This window comes from Pteropus vampyrus, unplaced genomic scaffold (genome assembly GCF_000151845.1).
Source record: "Pteropus vampyrus isolate Shadow unplaced genomic scaffold, Pvam_2.0 Scaffold9, whole genome shotgun sequence".
NCBI lineage: Eukaryota > Metazoa > Chordata > Mammalia > Chiroptera > Pteropodidae > Pteropus > Pteropus vampyrus.
The window spans coordinates 4,829,316-4,839,255 of NW_011888790.1; the positions used below are offsets into that span (position 1 = coordinate 4,829,316).

Genomic DNA, 9,940 nt, shown 5'->3' on the forward strand with positions numbered 1-9,940 from the left:
TCTTTTTGTGTTAGTATATGCATTATTAGCAGGAATTATAACTCCGAGGCTATCGTTTATACAGTATATACCTACATTTTAAATGGTCCAACTACTGGTTCTGAATTTAATCTTCTTGAAACATCAGAAACAAATGACAGGTAAGTAATGACAGGTAAAAAATATTGACCTCTTATCCTTGAATATTGTATTGCTGAGTTACAACTTTTAGGTTTCAGATTATTATGGGTCTTAAGAAAGCAAGAAAATAATCAAGAGGACTCATTGTCTACTTGTAAAATCTAAAAATTGGAATTCTTTTAATCACAGTTTGCGTGTGATTTAAAATATAAAATACAAGGAGTTAATTCATATATATGTAATGTGCTTGGACTTTTAAAAGTAAATTTAAAATTTCTCTCCTTGAGCTAACTTCATTTATGCCTAAAACTTTTAAAGGAAATTTAACACTATAATAGTTTATAATACAGGATGATGGTTTCTCATCATTGAAAGCTTTTCTACTTAAAAACATTTTTTTAGAAAGGACACTTCTCCTGGTGTAGTTTTTGTTTTTAAGAGAAAAGAAACAATATTCTTTAATTTGCAAAGAAGATGTGAAACTTATTCAGTTAAAATGAGTTCAAGGGAACTCCATATCTAAGATTTTTAAATTGTATCAAATCATACATCCCAGGTTATAACCTTGAAATAATTTTTCTTTGATGTTTCATTCATAAACCATAATCATTGTCTTTTTTTCTGTACTTAAAACTATTTCTTGTGTACATTTTTCACAAAGTGAGAAGAGTTGTCTGTTTATATTTTATTTTCACGTGTAATTTTATTTTTATATTTGTGAACAGCATTTATTCACATGGAAAGTGGGGGGAGGGTGCTATAAAGCTTGTGCACGTGACACAGGTTATTCTGTAAGCAAATATTTTTTCTTTATATGTTGGTGGCATATTCACATAAATTAGGCTAAAACAAACCCCTTATAGGTAACTACTCTTTACACAATTGTTTTCCATATAAATGGGAAACAATGAAAATAAAGTCATGGTAATTGTTAGTATTTAAATTGTTACAGGCAGAATCAAAGACTTTATCAAGTATATAATCCTGTGGTAGAGTAGCAGTTTCTTAAACTAAGATATTTTAGCGAATGAGATCCTTTTTGGATAATACAGTTTAGAAAATAGCATGTAAGTCTTATTTTTATGGTATACAAATAAGCCATTACATTATTTACAGTTTCAAGGGCTTTTTGAAGTGCAAAGGCCAGTTTTAATACTTTTCCTTGCATTTCAAATATGCATCTTGAATATTTATCAAAATTTAATTTAAAAAGTCCTCCATTTGTTGTATTAATAGAACTTAATAAAAATAATTCTCAAACATTTCTTTTATTATGCAAAATATCTTTCACTTTTAAAATTAAGCTCATTGAAATTGATAACTTTTTTGGATATAAGTAAGAATTGAATAATTGAATGTTGTACCTTAATTATTAGAATTTAAAGACATAGCTCCTGCACCTCCCACCCCCTGGTCGAATAGATCTGATCTCATCTTATGAAAAAATTCCCAGTGTCCATCAGTTGCTTAGGATAGATTATGGCCAACTTATTACTCGAAATGCTTATATCAGCCATTTCACTTACATAGTAAAGTACAGGTCCTACAATTATATTTGTATTTAGACTTTGTCCAATTATCAGCAAGCTTCTAGTTACTGAAGACGTGTGATGAAATTTGTGTACATTTTCAGTAATCTCTTAGATTGGGTGTGTCCATTATGGGGCTTCTGAACCAGTTTATACCCAAAGGTGATTAGATTTCTTGCTGGTTCTATTTAAACTAGAATAGTCAGCAAGGTAAACTCCTTGAAAATTTCATTGTTAATTTTAAATATTTCGAATTAACTAACATTTCAGTAATGGGTACACCTAACTATATCATGGCGTGAGTTTCATTACATTTAGACATTAACTATGAATCCCTAACTTGCAAACTATTGTTCACATTTTTTCTTAATCACTGATGTGTACCATACCCAAATTTCCATGTTTTGTTTGTACATTAATCAGAATTGAGTTGTAATATTGTTATGTGCCTTCATCCAAGCAAAAATTTTACATAAGCATTTCCAGTGCAAAATATTCTGTTATCCTGGAATATTATACTTTTGCTATACCAAACTTGCGGATGTAGACATGAATAAAGGGATGGGGACTGGGATTAAATATAGTCAAGTGAAAAACTTTTTAAAGCAAACAACTATAGCACATTAAATCACCATAAGGTCTGTTGACCTTTTTAAATATGAGTCCTTTTGAGCTTTCATGTAAATCTTAAATTGACTAAATGGAATAAGAGTAACTTGGAAGCTAAAGTGAATGTCAGTCTGTATACAAATAAAACAATAATGTAATTTATTAAAGTGATGATGAATGGCTAAAAGGGCAAGTTCTTAATTTAACTGGAAACTTAATGATGTTGGCAAGCTGTTAATGTCTGTCCCATCTTATTTTTTTTGTGTTTGAACTGTTGGTAATGTTAATTGCATTCTCTCATTTAAAAAATGTATTTTTCTAAAAGCATTCAATATCTAAGTTCAAATAGATGACATTTTAATGGGAATATCAGTATTGTAAAATTCTGGTATGTATATACATTGTGCTTCATATTCTGTAATTTCTACCTCTATTCTCAGACCACTCTGAGCAAAACAAAAGTAGTTCAGTCTTTTAAGATTGTACACTTGTTACAGAAATAATTTTATTCCATGAGTTATTTTATTTTAGGTTGCGCTCCACAGTTTGGAACCTCCCTACTCAGCAAATTTCTGTTAACAATTGTTTCTCTTTGTGTACTGTAGAGTAATAAAACTAAATTATTTTTTAAATATTCCTTATTCCTGCTCTTCCTCTCCTTGATGTGAAGTTTTACATAATCTGAAATCATTATCCATTTTTTTGATAAAATTTTTAAGCATATGTATGAGATACGGATTAAATAACTACACTTTTTTGTTGTTGTATGATTATCTCTACCATAAATATCATGATTTTAGATGTTATTGCACAAGATTTAGGGTGCTTTGCATTTCTTATTCAATTTATAGCTTTTTATTAATTTGGGAAAAGCAAAGCCACAAAAAAGCAGGTTTTTTCTTACATGTTTAAGATGTTTTATCTCCTAAAAGTTAGTGTTACTTTAAGACTTATGTGAAAATTCTCTTAATTATCTGATAAATGATACTGGTGATAATGAGATTTAAAAATTATTTCTGCAACTCTTAGGTCATATGAGATCTGCCTAATATTGTCCAGTCCTGTATTTTCTTTGTGTTTTCCCATATATCCTAACTGCTGTATTTGGATATGTTAGCTCTCACATTTTTCATTCTAATTTTCTTTGCTTTTAGTATTATTTGCAAAACCTGTCTGACTACACAGCTGTCTTAACTGGTGACAAGAGGGTAGGAGGTGATCCCTTGAATGAATGTATAGTGTTTTTGCTCACTGTGGTTTAAGAATATGGTTTTGTTTACAATTGATTAATGTTCCCTGCTGAAAAAAAATTCCGTGCCAATGTGAGTCACCTTGCTCTCTCACCTTCATCTCAGTGTGAAATTTATTACCATTGTTTTAGTTTGTAAATTAGATTGTTTTGAATAAATTATGTTTTGAATTAATATTTAGTTAGCATTGTTTAAACCAAATCTAGTAACAAAAAAGGGCCAAGGTTGCCACATATGCTATCCAAATTTACTGATTTACCTTCTGTGGTGGCATGTTTTAACTCTCACAATGAATTCTAAGTCACTTCTAAACAGCTTATTTTGAAATGTCCATTTTGTGAAAATTTGGGGGCAAAACTGAGTTTAATTTGTGGTGAAGTTTATTTCTACTATTTAGTGAACTGTTTAGAGCAACAATCATGTATATATTTCATAGTATAATAAAAAGCTTTAGTTAAAATGAGGTAAGTACTATCTCCAAAGGTAGAAAGATGAAAGTAGTAAATGTTTTGGTAGTAAGGGAATTTTTTCTAAACATCTACAATAAACATAATTTTGTAATATGTTATAGTCAGTGCAAAGAAAGAACTTTGATTTTAGAAAGATTTAACATATATTTAGTTACTTCTATTTCTTTTACTCACCCCATTTTTGTTCCTCTCATTAAGGAGAAATTTCACATAAAAGTGAATATTGTTCCACTGAGTTACTAAAAGTACATCTCTAAAATTATATTAGGATCATTTAAATTCATTATATAATGTGAAAACCTATAAAAGTCATATCAGCTATACATTCGAATCTTTTAGTTGAATAAATTTGTCATGAGTTTAGAAATACTAATACTAACAAATTTGCTTAGATAGGTTTCTAACAGAAAACACTCACATTATCTCAAAATACAGGTGCTTCTCTGTATTGAAATTTTATTTATTGCTCACTTTACATACTTCATTAAAGAGCTGCAGATTTCATTTGTCTTAGTTTTTTAACTGTTAACATAGATCTTCCTTTTATAACTGATAGCTAAAGCAAGTAATTATGTGGCTTTGACATGAAAAGATTTGACCAAATGGTATTTTGAAAACAAGAGCATGAATGTATTTGTCACTTTTAAGCTTCTTTTTGATATCCTTGTTTATGTAGCTGTCTACTTAGAAATTTGAGACTTTCATATGGAATTGGATTATTGGAAATGGGTTGTGTTGCTTTCAAATTTGCTTCCGTTTGAGACTGTAAAATTTGTATTTCCAAATGGATAAATGTAAAGTGTTTAGAAATAGAAATAAGAACTGTCAGACTGTCCCCCAGATTTTATGGCTGTATGGTAAAAATGAGAGACTTATTAATAGTAAAGATCTAACTAAAATATAATCAAGCAAAAGATGAGTGCATTCGTCCTGGATAAAGATGTGTGTTGTAATTTCATAAACAGGATTTTCTACATTAAAAGTAGTAAAATTCTCCATCGGAGTAATGAATAACAAAGTTGTAGTGTATATCATATGTTTGTTGGAAGGGTTATGTTTTTTGGAAGGGTTGGATATTTTTGTTTTGTTCACTGTGACTTGATCTTGCTGACTCAGTCCCTCCCAGCATAACAAAAAAAATTAGAGAGATAGCATCCTTTTGCAAGAAGATTTATGAATTTCCCAGTAATCCAGTTTTGACTAAAACATATTCCTTGTCTCTTTTTAATACTGTAATACTAATTTTTAAAAGTGTTTTGCAGATAATAAAAATAAGACATATAAAAGCTGCCTTTCTAGATTTTTTTTCATGATATCCCACCAAAAAGGTTCATCAACATTAAGATATAAAGGTATAATAACTGGTAACATTAGAAATGGCTTAAATATCTCTTTGAAAATTATGGGCGAATAGAAACTATTTAAAACAGAAAGTCCAGGATTCATTATAACATTGCTTTTTCCTTTTGCAGTTATAAAATTAAGGTTTTTACTGCTAGGCAACGTGAAAGCCTATGTGTACTGACGCTCTTAAGATTCTTACAGTGTAGTGGAGAGGAAAGGACATAAAAGATAAAATTTATAGTTTCGACAGGATATTCTTAATTGTAGAGCAAAAATACTTTTCAGTTACTTTTATGGCAAATGCACTAAATATTTTGCTCTTTTACCTTTTACATCATCTTAATATTGAAATGCTCTTGGAATTTATATTTTAAATATCTGGTGTTTCAGTTATCACTTATCTCCAAGTTAATTGAATGTTTCTTTTGTGACTACCTGAAGTTTGCATATTTATGTATCTTCGAAATTTTAGTTTGCCAAATTTATTGGTTTCTTTTTCTTTATGTGAGTTTTCAATGAAATTTATCATTGTGGATTCCTATTTAGCTTGTTTTTGGTTAGCTTATATACTAAATTAGATTTTTAAATATAGGTGGAATAGAGCAAGAGTAAAGTAAATGTTTTAAATTTGTATTATGTCTAAAGATTTGTACGTGGATGTCATATTTATTTACATGTGCATACTGAGCTATATATTTATAAATTTTATTTACAAATTTTGTAACATGGAGCCCCATTTGATTTATAACATTTGCAGAAGTTCCTGTATGCTGTCAAATAAATACAACTAATTTGTAAAATAATTGCATTTTCTATTCAGTTCGCATTTAATTGTTAATGCGTTCTATAGAATTGATATGTGATTGAATGAAAAATATTTACATTAAAGTCATTCGAGCATTTTTCCATTTATTTTTGTAGTATGCATACTTTAGAAAATGACTTATAAATGTTTCCATCATCACAGAAACAGTAGTTGCTATATTTTCATTTGTTTCAGTCATTAAATTTATAAGGCAGTAATATCTAAGAATGAAACCAGAATGTCTCAGTTTTAATCACCACGTAAATTGGGAGCATTTGTCCACCACAAAGGCAGCTACTGTTTCAGTTAATTTTTACTTTGTGTTAGAATACATAACAGTGACGTAGATGCACGACTTGTGTATGTATAGTTAAGCCAGCGTTTTTTCTGTGTATTATGGGGAATAGCAAAATCTACATCACAAATTTTGACACATTACAGCTGAAGGAAGAGGAACACCTTCCAAGACAAAACAGTCTTCATGAGGGAAACATGACGCTTGTCCAGCAGTTTGCTTCTTGTGATTGAACTGAACCTGTAAGGATTCATGGATAAAATGAACAGGAATAGATCTGAATAAAGCAAATCTGCATAAATGGTAACCAGTAGCTCTACTTTTATTTTTTATGTTGCTTACATGTTTTATTTGAAGGAAACCTGTGTGATTTAAAAAGTTATAGCTTTTGCAACTTTATTACTGGTTATATACATTTTGGCCATTATAATGTGCAAGCAATTGGAAAAATGTCAAGTAAATGCTTGTTTTTATAGTAGTTTGTTCTTGTTAAAAATGTTCATATGATAATGTCTGTAAACAGCACCATTTTGATTACAATAGATGTAGTGTTGTAATAAACTGTTTAATGGGGCTGATGTGTAAAGCTGTTCAAGTTATTTGATGTTTACACCTCAGGGAAAGTCTTGTGTTCAGCAATATCTAAAGATAATGTTACTATGACATTTATACTGTCCTTTAAAACATTGCAATAGCGTTTTTGGATATGCATCAATCTAATCTTGCGTTCAGTGAATTAAACATACCAATTAAGTGTCTCTTGCCCTTGATTTTGATATTAGAATAGGTGATTACATGGATATTTAATATTTCTATATTCTGCTTTTCTAGCTGTTTTTACCTAGTTAGCTTGTGATTTTGCTGAATGGTATGTAAACTTGTAAAAACAGAAATTTCACAGACAGTAATCCAGTCAGTATATTAGGGGTCAAAACATTTTTGTGTTTTTAACATTTTAGTAAAGACCCATACGTTAATTGCTACAGTAATGCAGCTTAATTACAACACAGATGTGCTGAAATGGCTAATTGTAAACTGCTGGCATTGAAGAAATATTTTGACAGTTCTGATTTGATGCAGCAGTTATTTACGGTTTTATATTGATGATGCTTATGGTTACTTTTTGAAACCATAGACAGTGTAAATACAGTCATGCAGCGGACAAATTTAAGAGAGCCTTAGTTTATTTTTCGGTTACTATAGATTTCGAAGGGTGTAATGATTATTAACATCGGGTTGTATTCTCCTGTGTGTGTAATGGGAGGTTATAGGTGTACTCTGTCTCCATAGTTTAAGGAATCCTATGTATATTCATGCAACCTATATTGATTCATGCTAGAGTTAGTTAATCAAAGATTATTTTCAAACCTGCCGTGAATTATAGTCCTACAGTTTAAGCACTTGGCTAGCATATGTTCTTAATTGCAGAATTAGCACAGGCAGTGTGTCACCTTAGACATTTTTATGGAAAGGTCATTCTCAATCACAACTTCAGAAATTTTAGTTAAAATTCTTAAACAGGTTATAATTTGCTTTCATTGTTTTTAAGATCTGATTATCTTTGACAGATCTGGTAATGCACATTGGTTTTTAAAAAGTGTAGTCAAGTATTAAGACAATGCTTAAAGTATTTTTAGGTACCCTAGATATTATGTGCAACAATAGAAGCCGTCCAGAGATTTGCACTGCAGTTTTTTAACTTTCATCTTGTGCACTATGACACTAGTTCCTACAAAATTAGCTGTTTCAGATCATTCCTATTGCCAGTTTTATTTTAAAACATTTTGTGAGTCCGTAGAGTATTTGTGCATGGAATCATTGGTGTTTATCAGAACTGTTTGCTCTCAGAAATTTTTTAAGTGTTTTATCTTGTTGAAAATGCAGTTGCCTTTTTAACATTATTTGAGAGTTGTATCAAGACAATTTCCTTGTTTTGTGTATAGGTGTTGTTAGTTTTTGTCATTTCCTAGCTTTTTTATATTTTAATTACAAAGCCCTAATGCAAAGAAGTGTGGACAAAAAAATATTACAAGGGAAATTAGTTAATAGTAAGCTTAAAAGGTAAGTAAATGTCCCCGAGAATAAAATTTTCTCTGAAGAATTTTTACAATGGAATCATAAAAATCTAACTGCGTTTGAACTTGAAATGAAACTGGAAATTTTGTACTAATTAAATCCTTCATTTACCTTTTTATTTTTTATCAGTGGAACTCTTTTAATTGTTCATTCTATATCACGGTTCTCCCTACATGGCTGATCTCATTACGTGATTTGTTTCAGACAGTGTGAGTGTACTAGAATTGCTTGCTGCTAATCCATTATTTTTAAGTGTTGTCAGAAGGAAATAACTTTGTGGTTTGACCAATTAATTTTTGCAAAGTCTTTCTTTACCTGATAACACATGAATGTATAGCTGTAAAGGTGAAAATTGCAATTCTTTGTTTATTCTTTATATCCCTTCTGTTGTCTGTGGGCTGGTATAATTTGAAAAATAATCTTTTTTTTTTTTAACGTGTAAAAACAATCCAAAGAGATAAATCTTTACATAGACACCAAAAAAAAAAAAAAAAAAAGAGCGAGAGAGAGAAAGTGTGTCCCAGAGACCTTTTCATTTCTTAAATAGTGGATATGGAAACAAACTTGAGTTTAATTTTAAATCGTAGCATTTCTTAATGCTCTTTGTTAGTACAGTCTCATTTCTTTCACCCAGTAAAATTATGAATGAATGGTACAGCATCTGAATGCTATTGCTTCTGAAGCAACACTTTGAATCAAATGTGCTGCTTATAGTTAAAGGACATCTGTTGTGGAAAGGATATTCTGGTGTAAATTTGGAAGTGTTTATTTTGTCAGTTTTCATAAACAAGATTTGGAGTAAGTTTGCAGTGGCTTATTGATCAAAGTTTAGTCCACTTAATGTCCCCTTTACCTAGAATATTCTTAAGCAGTTAACTACAGTTTGGAGTTCACAAGTAACTTATGGATTGTAGCTTAAGGTATTAATTTTCATTTAATTCTCCTGTGGAGAATATTGCTTTGTTTTTTACTAGTTTTTAAAGGTCAAATGTATAACATTTTATAGTGAAGGGAGAAAACTGTTGGAAGGGTAAAGACTTTTTCTTTCCCTTATGTATTTAAATGTGCCAATAACCTAAATACATACTGTTTTATACAATGAGATGCTACTTACAAGACTTTCTGTTGGAGTGCTCTCCACATTTTGGTTTTCATTACCTGAATGATCATTGCATTTTCTGTATTAGATGGCTCCAATTTTGTGTTTTAAGCTTCAGCTTGTTATTTTAAGAGAAAGTTTATGTTCTGATTCTTTACTGGGAACACAGTATTGAGATTCTTGCTGTTTTACAGATAACTGCCTTTTAAATTTTAATTCATTAAGTTCATTTGCATCCCATAGCCGCTTGTAAATGTTTCCTGCAGTTGTATGTACTTAAATGCACGCTTATCATTGTACATATTAGACATTTTTGTGCTAAAATATATTGAGTGGGATTTTT

The 9,940-nt window shown here is 30.1% G+C and overlaps 1 protein-coding gene across 5 annotated transcripts in view; it reads left to right on the forward strand.

Annotated features, from left to right (window-relative positions):
• CPSF6 (cleavage and polyadenylation specific factor 6) overlaps positions 1-8,995 on the forward strand; it is a 28,126-nt gene extending 19,131 nt beyond the window's left edge. For 4 of the 5 annotated variants that reach the window (XM_011373977.2, XM_011373993.2, XM_011374002.2 and 1 more), the window contains one exon: positions 6,569-8,995. The gene's annotated coding sequence lies outside the window, so the exon portion shown is untranslated. Of the gene's footprint in view, positions 1-64; positions 5,268-6,568 lie in introns of those variants that run through there. The other variant, XM_011373984.2, reaches the window with a different exon arrangement.
• The last annotated feature ends 945 nt before the right edge of the window (positions 8,996-9,940 follow it).